The 23,721-nt window shown below is 36.3% G+C and overlaps 1 long non-coding RNA gene across 2 annotated transcripts in view; it reads right to left on the bottom strand.

Annotated features, from left to right (window-relative positions):
• The window catches only part of LOC126761001 (uncharacterized), a 129,392-nt gene that overhangs the window by 21,817 nt on the left and 83,854 nt on the right, over positions 1-23,721 (bottom strand). The gene's annotated exons all lie outside the window — the stretch shown is intronic.

The raw sequence follows: 23,721 nt of genomic DNA on the forward strand, positions 1-23,721 counted from the left end.
AAAAATTATGCAAATAAAATATGTGTAACTTTATGACGATTTTTTAATTAAGTTTTGGACTTTTTTATCATTTTAAAATGTTAGCCAAAGTTCTCACCCAATTAGTTCAGAGTTTCTAAACATACTGTCATTTCTAAATCTTCAACCTGAAAATATTTTTTGCGGTTTTTTTTCCAAAAATTTTAATTATTGCCTCGTGTATTGTAGCAAACTTTTGAGCATTTTCCGGCAATCGCTCGTTTCAATTTGATGAGTTGTTGTCGGATAAGATCCCCATTAATATTTTCATCCTGTTGTTGAAACTCATAATACAGAACACCATTCTGTTACTACCAAATACAAAGCATTACATTAGCGTTATGGTATTCGATTCAGCCGTTGTTTTAGCTTTCGGCCAGTTTTCGCATACGATTTTTTGCGTTTGGTGCTATCGTAATGGTTTCTTGTTTCATCACCTGTCACAATCCAATGCCAAAACAACCAATTTCTGTGGCATTCAAGCAGCATTTCAGACATGCAAAAACGTCTTTCGACTCACGCGTTTTGACACGCTTTGAAAGGCTACTTGACTAGCGAATACTCTTCGAGCTCTTCTTGTGCTTGGCTTATTCTTTGAATAATCATCCAGTTCCTCATATTCATTAGTTATAATTCTCTAACCATAATCATTTTGAATGAACCAACTTTTGTTATTTTGAAAAAATTTGTGTACAAAAAAATTTTGGGTATTAAAATGAGCACCAAAGACGATGAACGCAGTGTACCCCCAATTGTGATTCTTTCCGCAGAAAACAACAAAAAAGTCCACAAAATATTTTTGGATTGCCGTAAAGTGAAGTTGTTAGAGATAGTAGGCACTCTAAAGATATCAACTGAACGTATACATACAATCATTAACGAACACTTGGGTATAAGAAAGCTCTGTGCAAAGTGTGTGCCGCGCGAGCTCACTTTTGACCAAAAACAACAAACGAATTAATGATTCAGAGCAGTCTTTGGAGATATTCAAGCGTAATAAATCCGAGATTTGTGTAGACCGTAAAAACGATGGTAAAAATCCACGAAATATTACATAATGTTATTGAGGACTTTTCAAATGACCTGTCACCATGACTCCCGGTTGAGCTTTTCTTCGTATTAAAGTAATAAACAAGAACTCCTGCAATAGCCCTTAGGCACATAGTTCGACATTTTATAATATTTTTAAAATAATTTTTAAAATAAACTGTCATAATATTGGCTTGTTAAACATTGATTCTAACCAGAACCAAATCCACATTAAACACAGAAAAATTTTTAAAAACGGCAACAACTCATCATAATTTATATTACTTTTCTACAATTTGTATGATCTTTTGGGGAGAAGAAATTTTTGCCACATAACCTCTAGAGAAAATGGAATAGGTAACATCAATATGTCATTTCTTCTACGGTTACATTGTGACAAAAAGTATTCGGAAATTGTAAATAAAATCATGTTGCATTATCATCTTTTAAAATCCATGAACGGTTCTTCCACAATTCCAGCCGTTTTCGACGGATGTTCTCAATACGGCTAAATACAACTTTTTATTGACTGTCTGTCTTTTCGGAACAAATTCATAATGCCCCAAACTATGAATACCGAAAAACAAGGAATATGCATATCAAACTCATAAAGCCATGTCTGCTCGCCATGAATGTGGAATCGGAACTCGCACGATAAAGCATGTCCAAAGAAACCGTAACTCATTTTGATAAAAAATATCGATATACTCTTTAAGACACATTATTAAGATATACAAAAAACATATTTTCAGTACTTAAAGTTATTACACTCCGGCGCCATGTTTCGAACACATTTACGGCACAAAGCTTGATGGGAGATACAAATCTGGACTGCATCGGAGGGTTAAACTTGCTTTCAGTGATATTTTGTCCCTAGTCTAACTTATCGATCCACTTACCATATGTACCGCATATTTTATTTTAGGAAGTAAATATGTGACCAGAGAAGAGGTTTAGGTTTTAAATTAAGCTTTAAACATTCCATAAATACTAATATTTTTTGGTTCTGCCAGGCGGTAAGAAACATGAGAGTATTTATTATTAAAGATAAGTCTTTCATTAAATTAATTAGTTCACCAAATTAATATCCACTAATTAAAATGAAATAAAGCGTCAGATATATTTATAGAGAGTTCTCTAAACTTATAAAACAATAACAAAAAAAATTAAAATCATAAATTCTATATTTTGTCTGCTAAAACTGATTTTGATTAATAAAAAATTTAATCCATAAATTCGATTTCTCTAACCGTGTCTTTCTTCGCCTAGATTCCCTTCACAGAATTTCCCTTTGACTAATGACTCTGCAATATGTGACGAACTGGATATTGAGCATTAAGTTGAATGAGTTCCATTGAAAAAATAAATTATGGGATCATTTCTATAAGATTTAATCTTGATACACTCACACCGTATGATCAAATTTGACACGGACTAACCAAAAATTGTATTCTTACGAATTGTAAACGAAGTCTTTATTATGACCTTTCAAAGCCGTCTATGGGCCAATACAAGCTTGACAAGGCTTAATCCAATTTTCCATACACAGTCTGGGAAGGCCTTCAGTACCTACAGCGAATTTTAGTCTCCTCGATTTTATCCTTATTTTCTCGTTAACAAGAATGATGCATTTACTGAATGTTGAGACGCCAGCGAGGTTGTGAATCAACTCTTTTCCGACCTCTGCTCGACCCAATTCAGGAGCTTTTTGCAAGGAGTCTAGCATTGATGCGTTTTATAACCAACACATTAACTAAAATGTGTTGAGTCGATACATAAGAGATGTTGAGATCGTCTGCTATCTGTCTAATGCCAAAACGACTACTTTCAAACACCGTTACTTGAACTTTTTCGATGTTATTGATATGTTAATAGACCTTGTGTTCAATTTATGTAGTTTGCGCGCAGATTAAATGGACTAATCCGGGTCAAATTTGATCAGAATGTATGCAATATGGAATAGATCGCTTTCAAAATGGTGAAAGTCGTATTACCATTTTAATAATTACATTTCAGCCCAACTTAATATGAATTACGCCAGTTTTTTCAATCAACGCTTTATTCAGCTTTCATTAACTTAAGCTGAAAGGGCGCTGAATGACAAAAGATCTGTTAAGTCTGTTATCTGGTGTTGCACTCTAACTTTTTTAATACTTTGGAGAAATATTCAGTTCAATATGAAAAAATATGGAATCGCTCAATTTTTTCTTATTTTCAAATATTGAACATTGGCTTCAGATTTCACGTTTACTAAACTTTTAAATATATTTTTAAATAACTAACTTTTAAACATTTTTTGCAAAACAAATTCATGAAATATGCAAAAAATGCTAAAAGTTGCATAAAATCTAGCTGCCTGTTGCAACAGCGCCGTGAAGTGGCGGTATGATAATCCAAAGGTAATGATTTGAAGTACTCACATTAACTTTCTCAGGCAGCGCACAGGTGTTGTTTAATTGTCAATGAATTAAAATAACAGTAAACAGTATTTAATTGCTTGATTGATTTTTTATTAGCCATAACTGTAAATAACTTAAACACATACATAACCAAATACACTTGCCATATAAACTTTGCTTGGTGAGTGGCTTTTTTTCGCACACATTCCATCTCATTAGCAAACTCACAGTTTTTTTCTCTCGTTTTGGCTATAACTTCCATTAAAATACCGCAAAATGCACCGCTAATACATAACACAATACCACCTGCGCAACTTGCCGCAAGTGCAAAGAGTCGCTAAGCTATTAGCTAAGCAGCGATTAAAAGCAAAAAAGATCGCTAACCTCACGACAATAAAAATAATTATTGGAAAATTGCACAAATTAATTACCATTAACAACTAAATGACAATTGCTGTTGTCGCGGTGGAATTGTCTGCACTGCCGTTAACCGACGCTGCTGGATGAGCGCCGGAGAGACTAGCGATCTACCGATCGGTAGTCAGCAGAGCACTTAGTTGGCAGATCATATCGACTATTGAATGGCAACAAAAGCGACATTTAGTCAGCAATGAACAAATTAATTTATCAAATTGCATAAAATTACAATCTGCAACATTCGTGGTTGGTAGATTAGCGGCGTTGTTTCTATGACTGCAAGGTATTTCTTAGACTGCAAAGCTAAGCTTTAAAAGTGTTAAAAATATTCAGTTTGCAAGAGAAGAAACGGTGAATATTTGTATACAAGTAAATGAGATTATCAGCATAAATTGCTATATAAATTTCGGGATCCCGAAAATTTTCGGGACTAGTCGAAATATCATTTAGTAAAATAAAATTCATTATTTTGTACAATATTCTAAAAATGATTATGAAATACTTAACTTACTAAATACTTAAATACTTAACTATAACTAAGTTTTTTACTTTTCGGAATTGTTTAGTTAGGATTCATTGAAATTTCCGCAAATTATAGTATACATACAGATCCATCACATTCATCCTCCCATCTAGCTTGATGATATCAATGCTCCTGGTTCTGTTTTTATTTGATTACACCTCGAAACCACAATTTTTAAAGATTTTGATTTTTAAAAAACCTTTATTTTAATTTTCTTCAAAATTTTTGAGTTACTAGTTTTTGAAGCTATAGTTGAAGTTTTTAATTGTTGACCTTGAAAATCCCGAAATTTTTCGAGATACGGAAATTAAGATATCCAAATGCCGGCTTTTTCGAACTTCGGGATCCCGAAGTTTTTTCGATCTTCGAAAATTTTTGAGGACAATATATTGTGAATCCTGGAATTTTTAAAAATCCCGAAATTTTTGTATCAAAATTTCCATTTTTTCCTATTAAAGTTTTAAAAATTCCAGTGGCGTTATTTATTCAGTGACATATTGTTACCATTTTAACTCCTGAAAATTTTCGGGATACCGAAATAATATTATGCAAATATCAGTTTTTTGGAATTTCGAAAATTTTTAAATTCAATTTGTAAAATGAAATTATTAACCATTTATATTCTTCAAAGTTGCGGGATCCCGATTTTTTTATGAAAATCTAGACTCTTCCAAACTTCGAAAATTTTACATATTATGTACATTTTAATTTCTGAAAAATTTAAGGTTTCCGAATTTTATTTTCGAATTTCGAAAGTGTTTAATTCCAGTTGCTTTGTCTAAATATGGATAATTTATACCCTGCATTTTTACGGAATCCCAAAATTAATGTATGCATGTACATATGTACATATGTACATGTGTAGGAAAATATCGATTTTTCCAAACTTCGAAAATTTCACATTCCACTTGTAATGTCTAATAATTATTATTAGTTATAATTGATATATTATTGACATTTTAACCCCTAAAAATTTTCGGTATCCCGGAATAATTAAAAAAAAAAATTGAAATTCGCACATTTTTCGGATCCAGTTGCATTATTTAATTTTTTACTGTTGATAATTTGTAATTTTTCGGGATCCCGAAATTAAAAATATTAGTATCTTTTTTCGAACTTAAAAAATGGTATTGTTTAATCTAAGACATTATAACCTTTGAAATTTTGGGGTCTGGAATTTTTCGGGATCCCGAAATTGAAAATATTAGTATCTGTTTTCGAACTTCGAAAATGGTATTATTTAATTCTTGACATTATAACCTTTGAAATTTTGGGTAACCTCATCTTTGGCCAACGGCTGTTATTCATTTTATGAAATTATTAATATTTTCGAACTTCGAAAATTTTTAACTATATATAATTTCATAAAAATATTGAAACATTTGTGCAAAAGAGTGTTTGTAAAAAAATTAACGGTATTTGGTAGTAATTTTACTGCCCAGCTTAATTGCTCTCTATAACACAGAGTCCAAAGTTTATTTAGCAATTAGCGCCAATATGAGTACATACATACAGTGTACACATACATACTTGATATATACTTATGTAATAATTACAAAATTGCCACTGGCTTCTGCCGCCAATTAAACGAATGATGCGCACAGCTTGTTCTCTTTTTGTTGTTGCAATAATTTATTGCTTAATAGCACAGTGTGGCAGATACTGTCATCACTCGTGTATGGAATTGGAGAATTAGCACGTTTTCATTGGAATTCAATTTATTTCAGTTTCTCCTTTATTTACCATAGCGCCAGTGACGCTGCCACAAGCATTCGCTCAACTGTGCAACAACACCAGCAAAACATTTCCTGTGCTTTGATTGTAAATGCATTTGACGGCATTACTATTCACATACATATGTTTGTGTGCTGGTGTGTGTATGTACATAGGTACATGTGTTCAGCATGTCGTATGCAAAGTAGTTTGGCGACAAATGTCTCCGCCGCAAATCAAGCCAATTGGTCACAGTTTCACAGCGCAACTGCAGTTGCCACGCTTCTAATGCGGGCATCGACATGTTTTGCCGATTTTATATATACATTATGCATACATATATGTATATACATACTTCCATGGTTGTCTTAGGTTTCTCAGCTTGCGCTGTTTCGCCGAAAATCCTTAACTACCCGCTAAACATGTCACCGGCATTAAGCATTTGTCTGCTTGTATGTTTGTACGGGCGCTTAATTATTTGCATGTCGCAGTTGTCGACGCCACGCGAACAACTTCTTTGGCGGCAGGTGCATTTCCTGTCGCTGCGGCTGCGTGTGCCCAATGCACGCTGCACAGCTGCGCCGATTTTAGCAATTAAAATAAATTTAAATACATTTCTGCGAGGTGGTTACGTATACGCACAGGTGGCTATCGGCTGTTATTCAAGAATTAATGATGAAATTTAGCGCAAATATTACATTTTAGAATGGGTTTCTTTGGAAAATTCAAATTAATTCATGTAATTTTAAGCGTGATAAGAAAAATGCGACTTTAGTAACGGCACTTTTTTCAGATTTTGAAACTTTTTTGTATTCTCTTAAATTCTTACATATGGTGTCTAGTGTAATAGGGTAAAAATTCGATTTTTGGAAATTAAAAAAATTACTGAATGAAATGTTTTCAAATTTTAAGGCATATTCATACAAATATTTTACGAAAACACAGTAGAATTTCTGCAGTAAAATATTAAATATTTTTCAGCGTCCTCTAACGCTGCAGTGATTCTGACCTTTTCCGAAAATGAAACCTAAAAAAATTCTCTACAAAAAGATTTTGTTTGTACAATGACTTATGGACGAGAAACATCAAAAAATGGCAAAATGGCGGCATTTCTACCTATTAGCTAAATTTAATCAAAACTTTGTCTCCGAGTAGTTTTGAAATAAATTCTAATGGAGCTGATTGAACTGAGCGACTCCACCTTAAAAGACTGTGCTTCGAAAATTTGCAATATTCAGCGAGATTTGGGAATGGACTATCGATATATTAAAAAATAGTTTATTTTAAAGTTCCACACTGGTAGCGATAGTAAATATATTTTGTCTGATTTATTAGAAAACTTATATGATATCTACTTTTTATAATTTCGACACAAACCCAATTTCGTACGAATGTTTAGCTAACACCATAACTATCGGAAGACAATAATTACTTAAAAATTCAAGCAGGGAGCACAGTTAGATCATTGTATTACTATACCATAAGATAATACTCACACCCAACTATGTATTTTATGAAACCAGCGACAGCGTGAAATAGAAATTTTTCAAATTCTTGACAGAGGAGCAGAACTCGAAACTTAATATCTTACCCCTCAATGGCCTATAAAGAAATTGTTTTGTTAATGCCACCTTGATATTTGAGATTTGGTAAGAAAAAATTTGCATTCTACTCTACTCTGCGCTATTGTAATGAAAAGGTGTCGCTATCTTTCATTGGAATATAAATATTTGTGTCTGAATTATATATATAAGACTATTTTAGATAAGGGAGATACTTCATAACTATTTAAAGCCAAAAGATTTAATGAAACTGTGAGATGGGAGATCCCAAAGTTCCGCACTCTACTGCGAATCAATCTTCGGCTTACCATATACTAGTAGGCAGCTAGTCAAAGTACTCCGCAGATACTTAAAGTTTGTAAAAATATTACAAAAATAAAACAGTTTCATTAGAATTTTTTTTTAATTTTACTTGGTGTTTCGCCTAAAAAATCTACAAACATTTGTGAATGCTTTCTTAGTATTTATACACTTGGTATTTTCCTCTACATTGTATCTAAATAAATGTATAACAAATATATTAATATTCAACATCTAAATGGCAACCTATGCTTACTATTTGCTATATTCACGCATACCCAGCCGGAAAAATTAACAATGTTTACATTCGTTTTTGGTTTTACTCAAGTATTGTTAAGTTAGGTTAAAGTGTCGATCGTAATAGGGATCTCACTTGGATAGCTATTAGCGCCGGTGTGTTCTGGTACCTAGAATACTTATAAAATTAATTATAAAGACTGTTATTAATCGACATAGCTGAGGCGACAAATGTCTGTTCCAACAATATCTCCTGCTTCGCCGAAAATATGACTGTCAAGATGATTCAGCCCCAGTCTTGCAAAGGCTGTGCAATGGAGGAGAAAGTGACTGGATATTTCCACCTTACTCAAGTATACTCGAGGACATGTTTCCAAGCAATTTTATGCAGATAATTCACACTTTGAATATCATCATACTTTGAAAATCATTGTAGTGTATGTAAGCTGGTATAATTCCTGGAACGATTGCATACTTTTCCAGAATTAAACTATAGTATATCCAATATTATAATTATGACAACATATCTTACGTGTTTACCGAAATATACGATGTGAAGTTTGAAGTTCTTATATTAGATATATTCTGCTAGGGGTAGTATTGACCGATTTTAAATCATTTCTGGCATTTGTGGTATACTATTAACAAATAAGGGTGCCTCGTAAGCTTCATTAAGAAACCTCACACATCGACCAATGTTCAAGGACTGTCGCAAAAGAAACCGAACTTTATAAATATAACTGTTTCTGGTGGCGCCACCTATTGGTGGGTATATGAAATAAAAAGTTTGATCTCTTGTTGACATTTCGTAAAAATTTTAAGACAATTGGATAACTACAATCGATGTTATCGATCAAAGAGTGACAGCAGCTTTTGGTCATCGACAATACCGTGAGACAGGGTCCTGGCGCCTGTTGCACGATAATGCGCCGTGCCATCAGTCGACGCTTGTCACTGATTTTTTGACCTAAAAAACTCCATAAAACCATTAATCACTCACCCTACTCACCTGATCTAGCACCCTGTGATTTTTACCTATTTGGAAAACTTCATTTGCCCATGAAAGGACACTGGTTTCAGGACATTTCTCACCGATATTCTCAAGAGCATTCCGAAAAATGGCCTTAAACACTCATTTGAATATATTGACCGGGCTAAACGCTGTCTCGAATCACAAGGAAACTACTTTGAATAAAAAAATATAACTTTTGAAAAATATTAATTTTTTGTTGTCATTACAATAAGTAAATGGTGACATATTCAGGGTCAATTTCGATTCATGTTTTAACACCGTTTTAAAAGATTTTATTCATAGTAACGAATCGAATGAATCACTATTTTAATACATCGAAGGTGTTTGTTGCAGATTCAGACAAATGAATAAATGTTATTTAAAAATAAATAAAAATTTTCCTTCAGTGTTTTATCATACCTCGTAGAGTTCTTAGTAATCTTTCGACAAAACAAAAAGAAAATATATTTATTTTTTTTTCCTACAGGGCATCTACATCCGCCACGACCAGCCATACTAGCACGTTCAATTAAAACGCTTAACACCTGTTATTTTTCGAAAATTATGTGTCAATGATTTAAACCAACATATTTAGTCTGGTCAACAGCTGAAGTCGCGACGCGCCACTACGCATTAGTTAGACCCGTACGTACTCACACTACATACATATGTATGTACATAACATAGTTGTCATTTGTAGATTGGTAGGCGCTGTTTTGGTACGGCGTGTCGGTGTGTGGTGAGGCGCGGCGAGGCAAGGCGTGTCGGTGTGGCAGCCATCAGCGGCAAGATTGATGTGCGCCATAGGGTGAAACGTCAACAGAAATTATAAACGCGCATACTTAAATCTATATGTAACACATGTGTGTGTGTGTGTGTGTGTGTACTAAGACTCTTTTGTAGAAATCTTTTAAAATTATTTAGTTCGTTTATTTGCGTGGCGTTTATTCTATATGCTTCAGATTTATATTGTTTTTTCGCTCGCGAGCCTAATAGTGTTATTGATCGACTAAAGACTTAGATACAGCTGCTTGTTGTTATTAATTCGGCTGCTTTGCCATTCACACGTTTAAATTTAATAATAATTCTTGTTTTCATTGAGCTACTAAATATTTCTCTTTCCAATATTTATTTTTGCTTTTCCATTTTTGATTTGCTTTCTATTTGAATAATATTGCGGTAAGTCCACACTCTTTATGCTTTGATGTCTTGCTCACAGGTGGTCGTGATTTATTTAACACGGTGATTTCGTGGTATTATTATTGTGTTTTACTGGTAAAAGCTATAGTTTTAATGTTTTTCTAGATATTCTTTATTATCATTAAGAGATTATAGAGATTTGTCATAGCTTAATAGACTTCTAACTTGTCATTAAGTGGAACCGATATGCTATGAAATTTTGACAATTTTTAGTCAAGTTAGTAAATTAAAGTTAGTCTTCTTTAGACGTTTATACTTGTAAAATGTTAAACCGGTTGCTCATAAGAGATAAGATACAATTTAATCAGAATTCAACTGTCTGTTTCCAATACTTTCGATGCTATCTACAAGAATGGGTAGCCCTTTGCAAGAGCTGACTTAAATAGTAATATAATATTTAAGAGTATTCTCCAGACTCTAAGGCATTGAAATGCATTCTCTTTTATTTTTTGCAAATCTTTTTAAATATAGTTTTGGGATCCTCTGATCTAATTCCCTGATTTTTTGGACCAGGACAAGACAACAACTAAATCTTTTCTCAAGACTCGGGGTTAACTTTGCTTCGATCTTAAATTATATTTAATAGATAGATAGTGAACTTGACAACTCTGGAAGGGCAAGTCATAATAATAAAATTGAAATTTGAGAACACTTTTTGTTTAAATGCAAGTTAATGGTAACTCCACAACTGGCTTAATACTCATACCAGTATAGGTACATACTTGTATTTTGATATGCTGATTAATATCGAGTCTAAGTACTCAGGAATGCCGATTATTATAAGTGAATATCTTAATGAACTACATACATACGTATAGACTTGTATGTGCTGACCAAGTTTTTTCGGCCAAACATTTTTTAGCGATTACTTCAAATTAGCCCATCAGTTTTCAGTTACCTTTGTCATCGTGCATGTTAGCACTGGGCCTATGGAAGTCGAGTGCTCTTGGTTGACGATATACTCCTGTGCAAATTTCATATTGTCGCAGTCAAAGGGGTTCTTATTATCTGAAAATCTTCTCTGTTCGATCATCCGATGCCTGACTGACACATCTCGACAATCTTACCTTCAACGGACCAGCGTTCTAAGTTTTCAAGTGGTATCCCTGTAAGAGTCGCTCTCTTAACCTAACCTAATGTAGACAATCGATACTTTTTTGAAAAAAATGTTTAGATGCCCTGATCGCTACCGTAAGTGAAAGAGAATTTGAAAGCAACTCAAATTATTGTACCCGAAGTAGTAAAACAGTAGGTTGTAAGCTGAACCTTAGATCCAAGTATCTAAGTTTAAGTATAAGTAAAAGTTTATTTTATGTTGATAGTTGCAAACAATTTTTATCCACTCCAATTTTATATCGAAATTCAAAGTATTACCTTAAAAATGTTACAGAATGACACCAAAGGATCGCTGCTTAAATGGCTCGGAGCATCAAGCAAAACAACTCAGTTAGGTTATAGATTGATCATAACAGGGATATCAGTTTCGAACGCCATTCTATTGTGTTACTTAAAATTCCTCTATAAGAGATCATAAGATCCTTACAAATCAACAAAGCGCTTTGAGGCAATCACATATTTGATGAGGCAGCTAATCTCACTTTCAAATCTGTTTTCTGCTTCGCCGAAGGTAAGACTGCCGAGATGTTTCAACGTCAGTATTTCACATGTGCTAGAACGCAGGATACAATTGAGAACCGGCTCTGCAGTTGAAAGCGATTGTGCTATAACGAGGAAATCAAACGAGTCTGAAAATGAAGTAGCTTGTTGCTATTTCTTGAGTGAACAGACACACAGTGTCTAGCTTTCCATGCACATTAAGTAAGCACAGCGCAAGTACTGCCGCTCTGCTGTCGAAGTGAATGCTCACCTTCATGAATGAGGCTGCACTTCATAGCAGTACGTCTACCGTCAACTTAATAGCAGCCACTTCTGCTTTAAAACACTGTAACCTTCAACTATCCGTAAAAAGCTCACTGCGACTCTTCTCCAGCGAATTCTCCCCATCTACATATCCCTCGTCGGTATGTAATCAGAGAAAAAGCAGCAAAGACTACCCCAGTAGCCACTACGAGGAGAATTTTGACGTTTCCTTGTTTAGACTCTTTCATATATCCAATTTCCCTACGCCTTAGAGCGCACCTTGAAATAATACATCCGCCGTCAATGTCCGCGGATGTTATGTGTAAAATGTCTGCTATTAGTGCTTTATATATGTGATATGCCGATGAAAGCCGTTATTTGGATATGTTCAAACTTCTTAGCAAATGTAATATTTTCAAGCGTCCTCCTCCAGACGAATACACCATGGAACTTTATTGAATTGACTACGGTTTCATAGAGCCAAAACTCCACTCCCGTGAAGAATACCACAATTCGGTTAATGCGTTAGAACGCTGGAACACCAGACGACAGATGACCTCATAACAAGACCGAAATTTGTAAGGCCTTGCTATTAGATCATTTCATGAACATTCGGTTCATTGATAATTATAAACCATTAATAAGATGATAGAAGATTACTTTTAAGTTAATGGTGTGTTTTCATATCAAAATATCGGTCTTACTCCGGGTAGTTTCTGAAGGTATTATTGGGTATTGTCAAGGTTTGTCATAATTATAAAAACTTGAGCGGTTTAAACATGTAACGAAAGGGTGAAATACTATTTTTAATAATATTATTTAAGAGATTTATCATTTAGACGCGCCATACTCGGCATTTAACGCGCCGACGTCATTATGAACTTGTGGAACACTAGGAAGAAAACAAAATTAACCGGCTGTTGTGATTTTCTGTGAACCCTCAGCGCAGTGGTGGCGTGCTGTCAGCAAATTATAAATGCAAAATGCACACATATGCATAATTAAATAGAAATCTATAGCTTAGAAGCCATGTGTCATAGATATGCATGTAGATATTGCTGTGTGAGCAACGCCGCTGGCATTTTATCTTAAGTGAAATTTTTAGTTTAATTTGCATAGTTAAGTGCATGGTACATAGCCGTTTAGCCGGAGATTAAAGTGAATTTGTCATTTCGTTTGTCAATTTGTAGCGACTTCCGTTGACGACACAGCTGCAATTCCCGTTTGCGCGCCTCACACACACACCTGCTGTGCGCTCCTCAATTGACGCTGCGCCGAACACTGAAAGCCCATTAAGGCGGTGCGAGACTCGTTGTGTGTTTTGATTTTGTTGCTTTTGTTGTTGTTGTTTTAGCTTTCTGCCTCAAAAGGTGATCTTTCACGCGCCTCATCAGCATTTAAATGGAAAATGTCCGGCTGTTTGACTAGAACGATACATATATGCACACACATAGACATACATATATACTTACATATAGTCATACATACATACATATGTATATAAGTATATATGTATGTATTTAGTTATAAATTTAGTACATATTTGCCATGCACCTATCTATCAGTATGACTGACTGAGTAGTCACTCATGTCGGTTTGTTGGCCCGCCTCATTGCATTGCCACTTGCATGCCACACAAAAAGTTCAAAAAACACCCACCACCCCTCAGCACGCTTGTCCCACCTTCTTAGCCAGTTCCGCTTGCATATGTGTAGCGTTTGTTGGTTGGCGACTTCTGCGGCTTGCAGCTGCAAGTCATCATTTTACGCCAAACTGTATGTGGCATGCCACCCACCAGCAAGGCCCACCAAAATGCGTTTCTACAAACGTTTCTGTAGCAATTCTAGCTTTTTTACTCATTTGCAGGCGTGTGTGTGTGTGTGTGCATTAGCTATTTTTATTTGTAATTTATTAGTTGCTTTGAAGCGAAAATGGAAAGTCGACCGGCACGGCAGCTGCCACACTGCGTGGCACGCACTTAAAAGTGTTTTACTTGACTTACTTTTATTTTCCAATATGCTTGGGCACATGTGCTTGCTTACATACACACGCATATGTCTGTCCGTCTGTATTAGTTCGATTAGCTTTGCATCGAACCGCTATGCGGTGATTTGTTGCCGTTGTTGTTGTTGGCAGTGGGGCGCGTGTGCTGCACCTGCTCCGATCGGCAATCAGCTAAAGTTGCTGATCTCGATGGCCAATCACCGGCCACTCGCCGGCCAGCTGCCAGCGTCGATTGCTCGCTTACTCCGCTCGCTCCAGTTGCCAATCACCCAAAAATGATCGCATTGATTGAAATTCAAATTTTCCACTTGCATTTGATAAATTGCACGTTGTGTTGCTTGGCGGCTGTGTTGTTGTTGTTGTTGCTTTGTTTTATTGTTGTTTTTATTGTTATTGTTTTATGCTGTTATAATTGCTTCGAATGCTCGGTAATCCAGTCGGAAAAATTGGAAGAAAATCATAGTAATAGAAACTGGGATCTGGGAATCAGATACTTGGTGCACTTGTCTATAAAGAGGATGCTAAACTCTATTGGCATCTCCTACAAACAGCAGTATCTCTCCGTCCTCATCTAATACCCAATTTTCCCGACACTTTGATTTTGATCAATATGTTCGTTCTATTAGTTGTTAAGCAATTCCTTTTTTTTTTGGAAGTTTTCGTCAATTCGTCCGCTCTTTAGTCTATCTCCACTTTTCTTGATTTTTAATGATACTTAAGATCCCTCCGATCCTAGAACTACATTGCAACTTTCATATTTTCGATCAGTGCTTGAGAAAGACGTTGTCTAAGAGTAAGAAAAAAAGCCGCTAGAAGTAACTGTGTGGCTACTACGAAGAGACGCAGTGATCCAAGTTTTCAGGAATGCAGTTGCAGAGAGAATTTCGGCGTCTCCTTGTTCAGACCCTTTCATATATTCAACTTCCCTAAGCATTAGAGCACACTTTGCAGCAATACACCTACGGTCAATATCTGCTCTAAAATAATATCGCCCGGGCATCTTATCTTTCCGAGGGGTCTTCCAGCTCAACTTGTTTTCAAACGGCCATTGAAAGTTCCGCGGAATTTCTTCTGATTCTTTTCCATTACAACTCCATCGGCTTTAGGGCTAATTGATTCGTCGCGTCTTTTTATCTTACCACGATTGTGTTCTTTAACAGTCATCTACAAATTGTCCTATTTTCCGTCTTCTCCCTGGTTACAGAAGTACTGTTTCTGCATTTTTAATTACCTTATCGACTCTAAAGCAGTCTCGTGGCTTTCATATTTCTGAACAGCACTTGAGAAAGGGCTATCTTAAGCTTGATTATTTTACAGTGAGTTCCTCTCCTTTCAGACCATACCTCACATTTTTCTTATACCGCAGTACAATTTTGATCCCTCAACATTAATATCACAACTATTTCTATTTCAGCCTAAATTTTCACCATTTCATATCCGTTATTAGAAGTAAGTTTTTGAAAAATTTTCCTACAGGGTTCACCTTAGGCGCTTAAACCGGTGAATTTTCTAAATTTATGAATGTTGCTGTGCCGCTATTTTGCACTGATCAGCTATCATTAATGCAGTGATATCTAAAAAATATATATATATATATACATACCTATATACGCTTATATACATACATATAAGCTATATACATTCTAAGATATATTTAAAAGCATTTATGTGCAAGTTAAAGCAGCATTTACATATATTAAGTCGTATGCTTAATTTAATTAAATTGTTATACAAACATAAACTCGTTTCTCGCATGCCTTCCCTGACTGACTAGACATGCTTCAAATTAATCGAAAATAATCGTAAATAAATTTGCACGCATGCGCCTTCAACATTGATTGACAGGCTGCCAATCGGAGACATTGACACGACAAAATACTTCAAGTAATGAATGTGTGTATGTGTGTGTCAATGAATATGGGTACAAACTCGTGTTGAAATTAAACACAAAAGGCCTCACTTCGCTATAATAGACTTCTAGCGGTTTCGCGGTTAACAATAGCCTAAAAGTGGTATTTATCTCTAGAGAACATCACTTAGCTAGGGTCGAGTGCGGATAATTTCAGTAGTTATACTCGTAATATACAGGGTTTATCCGGAAATTTGTAAGAATGATTTTCTTCCATCCCGACTGTAATTCGAAGAGTGCAGGCACCGACTGGATTCGGAAGAGGGCTAGCTAACTAACGAGCGAGTGGTCAGTTATCTCCGAGCACCTGGAGAGTCAGGGCAAACATTTTCGTGCGACATGTTTCTGTGTGCGAAGCAAGCCGAAAATGCAGAGTTCGTTAAAGCAGAGGTACGTGATTAAATTCTGTGAAAAACTCGGTAAATCTGCGACAGAGACGTTCGATATGATCAAGCAGGCCTTTTTGGAGGGCCGGGAAGAGGTCGCTGATGAAGACCGTGCTGTGAGGCCTGCGACTTCGACAAATACCGACAATGTGACTCGTGTGCGCAAAGTTTTGAACTCAGACCATCGAATAAATATTCGTTTAATTGCCGAGATGTTAAATTTATCAAAATCTGTGGTTCATGACATTGTGACGGACCGCGAAGATGGTCCCAAAAGTGCTCACTGACGACCAGAAATCGCGGCGAGTGGAAGTGTGCCAAGAAAATTTAAACATGTGTGAAAGTGACCCCCAATTTTTAATTAACATAATCACAGGTAATCTTTGAGTACGACCCCGAGAAAAAGAGGCAATCTTCCGAGCTTAGAGACCACAGAGGAGATCTAAGCAGCTTGCACCTCGGCCCTCAAGGTTATTCCAGACAATGTCTCCCGTGACGCCTTCAATGCTTGGAAATCGCGCTGGCAGCGCTGCATCGATGCAGAAGGAGCCTTTTTTTTAAGTTTTTAAAGAATTATGAGACTGGTTCAATAAATTTTTTAAATCGACTCAGCCCTATTACTTTTCGTACAAGCCCTGTATATTGAGAGATAGCGAAGATATGTAAACGCAATAACACATCGGACCATAAATCTTCTGCAGAACTTTTCTCTTCAAAACTCGTAACGCCGACTGATCAGCTGTTGTCATCGTCCATCCCTCTGCATCACATAACAGGATGGAGATGATGAGTGACTTATAGAGTTTGGTCTTTGTTTGTCCGACATTGTTATTGGTGTTTACACTGGTTCCAAGATATACGAAATTATCGACGACTTCGAAGTTATGACTGTCAACAGTGACGTGGGAGCCAAGTCGCAAGTGCGACGACTGTTTGTTTAATGGTTGCCCTCGTTCACTACCAGATCCTTTTTCTCGGATGGGTTTTTTCCGATCTTGACGGAGCTTTTTGGATTGCTCCACGTCAGTTTGAATAGCCATATTAGTTTTGCAGGGATACCAAGTTCATATGTACATCATCAATCTACCGGCCACCGCCGCTTTGTTGTTCTTCAAACATGTGAAGATTAAGATCTTAAAAAGAAGAGCCGAAATTTGTCGCTACAACAACGACAATGAGTTAACACTTTAAACAGTAAGTCCTATCCTGGATAATTATGTCGGTATAAAACGAAAAATCGCAGAAGTACATATGTATGTATGTATGAAAAGAGATAAAAAATATGGAAATCTTATTTTTTACCTTTCACTTATATTTCCTCAAAATAACCTATCGTCATCGTTCTTTATTTTGCAGTCAATAGAAAAAAATAGATTTTAAGAAAGCAAGTCATTCTGATGTACATACATATGTAAAACTCAATTAAGCGGTTAAATAGAAATTATATTTGACATATGAATTAGGTTATATACATATGTATGTACATATGGGACTCACCGATTTATTAGTTAATAGTTATATGGCATATCAACATTTAGGAGATGGTCACATCTGATACACATACTCGTATAATGGAGTTATTGATATTCGCATCTATGGCAAATAGTTCAATAGAATAAAGAGCTAAATAGCAAGGCTTCGTGACACATACGCACAAATAATCAAACATTAATAATCTCACAATGCGAACCATTAAATCAGCGATCCAAATTTCGAGGGGCGCGTGAAATTACTTGCAAAGAGGGTGGTGTAGTCGTGGCCACGGACCTTCACAACAATGACAACACAAACTCAATGACTTCTTGGTATGCCTTTCACTTCATGCTACAAATCCTGTCGTTGTTTTGTCTTTGCTGCTGCTTTTGGCTTAGGAGGGTTGAAGAGCGGCTGGCTTGCTGACTGAGTGACTGGTTGTTGGTGTCTGCAGCTATTAAAGGGCGCTCTAAAGCATAACAAAGTCAAGAGGCTTTGAATAAATTTACCATTTTCACAAGTAATAAAGCAATATGACTCTTTTGCAATCATCCTTATTGTTGTTGTTGTGTTGCTATTGTTGTTATTTTTGTGCTTGTCTTCATCCGCCTGGCACTTATGATAACCTTATTTTGCTGTTCGCGTTTGACAACTGTTCGTTTTTTTCCAAAGTGCTGACACACATACACACAGACACAGACTGGAATATACAAACACATACACATACATAAACACACACAAACAAACATTTATTATTTAAATGGAATATCACATCATCCGGTCACTGCCTGGGGTAAGCTGTCAGCTTAATTTGTTAACACATCCATACAGGGTGTCACAGCGGTGTCTCTGCAGCGGCACTTGAATGTTTTGAAAGCGAATTTTATGTCATCATTTTGTTTGCTTAATGTTGCTTAAATATTACAGTTATGCGTTGCCCACCCTCCTATCAACGCCATAAACTCATTTGTTGTTACATTTGTAATTTATAATCTGTGTCTGTATATATGTATGTATGTAAGTGTGTATATGTTTGGAAGTGCTCATTTGCACGCTTTGTGTGTGTTTTTGTTATTGTTGCTTCGGTTGTACGGTTAAAAATGTTGTCAGTTGTTTGGATTCGCGCAGATTGTCTTTTCGAATGGACTTAATGATCCGCGCATGTTGTTGTAAATGCGTATGCCTTTGGCTAGGCAAATGTTGCCACACATTTGTTATGATTTTTTATGACATCGCCGCGTAATGTAGATATCTGTCAGCGGGGGCGAAACCCATTTTAATTCGCTGAGGTGGTGCATAATTTATTCGTTTTCAATTATCTTGAAATGCCTGCAATTGCTTTCAGCACTGCGAGTCAAGTGTCTTCAAATTTATGCGAGAAAATGACTGATTGCCAATATTTGTATGAGTCTTAGCTTCAACTGAGTTAGTGAGTTTTCTTCACATAGCTTCCAGAATTGTATAATGAAAAGTATACAATATGATCAAATTTGAACCGGACTGATCCTATTTGACTGCGTGAACCTTTTTAACTGCGCCAACTGAATCGATAAACAATTTGTTTCCTAGATTTGTACTACTCTTTTATCTTTGTGTGAACTCCTTATACCAATTAATACAAGTTTGCCTTGAAAAAATATTTTGATCAACGAGTTTCCTAGAAATGTTATGTTTTCGGTGGAGTCTGTTCTACCGAATCATTGAAAATATTGCAGCGTGTTTCGGAGAGCTCATTTTAACAAGAGAAGGAGTATTTTAATAGCACAAAGCAATAGGGAAGGTCGTGAAGTCATCGAAAACTTGACTCATGATGCCGTCCATCCACCTCTTTTAATGACGATAGCATCGAAATATTGTAGAAACAGCGCTTCAAAATCGTCGTGTTGGCATCAGAGAAAAAGCAGAGAATCTCAACATCTTTTATGGACCGACTCAACAATTGTTTCTTTTTAATTTTTAGAGTATGAAGCGTGTTAGTGACCTGACTCCTTTGCAAGAACTACTTCAAGTAGAGGTCGCAAAAGTGATGCTTGGCAACATAGCTGAAGACACTACAGTCTTCAAAAGCATCATTACTGGAGAGTATGAATACGTCAGTTTATGAATACGACGTCGAAACTGTCTAACGGCCCCAAATTTTGCAGAAGACACTGAATGCCATGCTAGTCGCGGCGTATAACTAGTGTATTGGCTCAGAAGCCTATTATGAAGGCGATTGATTTGTATTAAAAAACGTTTTTTATTTCTTCAGTAGAAGGGTTTGGAAGATGTAAGTTAATCTCTTCCCTGCGCATGAAGGACTTAAGTGACGAAATACCACTCGCAACTGGTGCAGGAGTGTATATAACCTTTCATTGCGATTGGTCCCCATACAATAAAGGAACTGCTCCGCAAGGATGAAGGAGTGGGCAGAGAGAGGTATTGGCAAAAACTCCAAGACATACACCACAACCAACTGCTAATGGGTGGTTACAACCTTAGCAGATTTCAATGCGTAATTCGCCCCCCAAAGGACAAACTCCGGCTACTTGTCGCGTTCTACACTGTCCATTGTAAGCTCAACAGAATTTATATAAGACCTAGCTTCTTATGCAAATTGACGGCTCTGCGATATGGAGCCCGAAATTCCAGAGGCGCTGGATAAATGGTCTTGGATCCATGTTTCCAAATAGGGACCATATTGCCTCAAAAGCACCTAGCAATATATTGGAATTCATCAATATGCTGAGGCTAAGAGAGTCGTGGTGACATAGGAGAGGGAGAGATAGACCTTAGATCACGGTGCAATCCTCGTTTATTTATCTAATCTAATCTAACAGAATTTGATTCGATAAGAACGAGTCGGCTTCTGAGATGTTGGAGGAAAATTTATACAAAAAAATATGTAGTGTGTGGGAGAAGTCATGCGAATGTGATGAAAGAATCACGGGCTCTGAAAGCAAAAGAGGATTTGTCGGTTATTAGCAAGTTCAAGCAAATAAAGACAAGATGAGGGAGCGACTGTTCATAAGAGGTTAAATCGTGCAGCGTAAATCAAGAAGAAGAAATAAAACGAATCCCGCTTATTATCACTATTCATGCCTTTTAAACCCATTTCCCACATTTCAGCGATTTTCATTGATCTCATAAATAAATTTATAAATATAAATATGCGCTCGTGCATATACATATAATAAATAAATATATATACTTATGTATATATATATCGAAAAACCGATGAGTGTGAATTTGTAAAGCACATTCATGCATATTTATAAATTTTTTATAAATGAATAGTAAAAATGTATTTATTGTTTCTCACTTCTCAGCCAGTGGCTTGCCAAGTGCCACACTTTCTATTTTCTTTAATTATCGTGCCTTTGCCTTCTCTTATTTATATTTTATTTTTGATTCAATGCTTTCTTTTTTGTTGTGTCGTTTTGGGCGCTTGGCCGCTTGGTCGCTCATGTGTGTGGCGAAGACAATAAATTCCTACTAATTTGTGTAAATTTTACGATGTGCAGGTGCGCCCGCGACAGCACCGCGCACAAGACGTGGGATGTGCGACGATGTTGCTAAAGGTTTTAATTGCACGCACATGCGGTAAATTTCGTTCAATTTTTATTTAAAAATTTTCGGCATTTCTTTACAGTTACATTATATATTTTAGTGGTTTGTAGGTGTGTTTTTGAGTATATACATATGTACATACGAAGTGTGTTCAAAAAGTATTGCGAATTTTGTGTTTTATCAAAAATTATTTATTTATTCATGAATATCTATTTTGTCCCCTTCAAAGTAATCCCCACGAGATATTATACACTTGTGCCAAAAGTTTTTCCAATCTTCGAAGCACTTCAAAAAATCACTTTTTTTATCTTCTTCAGCTCCTCCTTCGATGCCGTCTTTATCTCGTCAAGAGAAGCGTAACGTCGTCCTTTCATGGGCCTCTTCAGTTTAGGGAACAAGAAAAAGTCACAGGGGGCCAAATCTGGGGAATACGGTGGCTGCGGCATCATTAGTGTGTTGTTTTTGGCCAAAAAGTCGCGCACAAGCAACGATGTGTGAGCAGGGGCGTTATCGTGGTGCAAAAGCCAACTTTTGTTCTTCCACAAATCCGGCCGTTTCTGGCGGATTGCTTCGCGCAAATTGCGCATAACTTGCCAATCGATATGTTTAGGTCCTCAGCAACTTCTCTAACGGTGATTCGACGATTGGCCAATACCATTTTCTCCACTTCATTAATTTTGTCGTCTGTTGTTGAAGTGCTCGGGCGGCCGGCACGCTCTTCGTCGTTCACATCTTCTCGGCCTTCTGAGAACATTTTGTACCACCGATAAACGTTGCTTCGGTCCAAGGTAGCTTCTCCGTATGCCACAGTCAACATTCGGAATGCATCCGCGCACTTAATTTCGTTTTTCACACAAAATTTGATACAGGTTCTTTGATCCATTTTTTTGAATAGGTAAAAATCGAAGACGATCCAAAAGACGTGCAAGCAAAGCAGCTGTCAACAATTAAATGAACATTCAAAATGGCCGAGCTTGTCGGCATAAGTGAGAGATATGAGTACCAACATAACGCCACAAAAAATTCGAAATTCGAATATACGTAACCCGCGAAAATTCAAAATTCGCGATACTTTTTGAACACACCTCGTATATTGATGCATATTTGGTTCGCTGAAAAGTTGATATCATTAAAAACGAAAACAAAATAAAATTTGAAAGTTTGTAGTACGTTTTGCCACTCGACTCAAATTAGCCTTATTCTCTTAAGGCCTGAAGATAGACAACGTATGCTAAAGGTTAGAAAATCCACAATTTTCTAAATCCAAAGTAATTCGAAGCTTAATTTATGCAATTTTCCTACCATTTTCCGTAATATTCTTCTCAAAGTGGGGGTTTAGTCCTACAAACGTTCCAGTAACGCTATAAATAAAGCTTTTTTGACGGTTTTTTCTTTTTAGCTACTCCTTGAAAATTCGTCTTGTCTTTATTAAGAATTCATTTTGTGTGGATCAAATACATATGTATGTATATAGATTGGGTTAGATGGTCGATCCGCCAAAATGTTGAGGGATAACACCTAGACTGCTATAAACATTTTTTTGTGAAGCCAGAAAAAAACGGTATAGTCTCTCGAAAAAGCCACTTAAAGCTATAATAAATAGTAAGGAAGCACTTAGTTAGAGAGTTAGAACTAAATGCATTATACATTAAAAAAGGAAGTGTTGAGAAGACTCAATCTGAACTTCTACTAAGCGGCTTATACAACTGGCAGCCGGCAAAATTTGTAATATTTCTCATGAACTCCGTTCGTATAGTGTCCAGTTAGAACTCTTACAACTATTGAAAGGTGAACTTTGCTATGGGCAAAGAACTCATAAGTTCTCTTACAATAACCTTGCATTTGAAAGCTAGTAGCTGACGAACGCTTACCGAGCTGGCCTATTACGCAACCATGTAGTAAAGACCGCAAGAAGCCAGCGGACGTCCTATCCTTCAGCTATCGACACTGAAGTACCTGACCTAGCAAGCTCATCAGTCTTGCAGTTTGCTGCAAAACCACTATGACCACGACGCCGCATCAGTCCAACCGTGCAGTAACTCATTGTTAGGGAGACTACACATCCCTTCTCTATTCTCGAGCATACAGTTAGCGAACTTAAGGTCAATATATTTAATTGCCAATCTGATA

This window comes from Bactrocera neohumeralis, chromosome 6, assembly GCF_024586455.1.
Source record: "Bactrocera neohumeralis isolate Rockhampton chromosome 6, APGP_CSIRO_Bneo_wtdbg2-racon-allhic-juicebox.fasta_v2, whole genome shotgun sequence".
NCBI lineage: Eukaryota > Metazoa > Arthropoda > Insecta > Diptera > Tephritidae > Bactrocera > Bactrocera neohumeralis.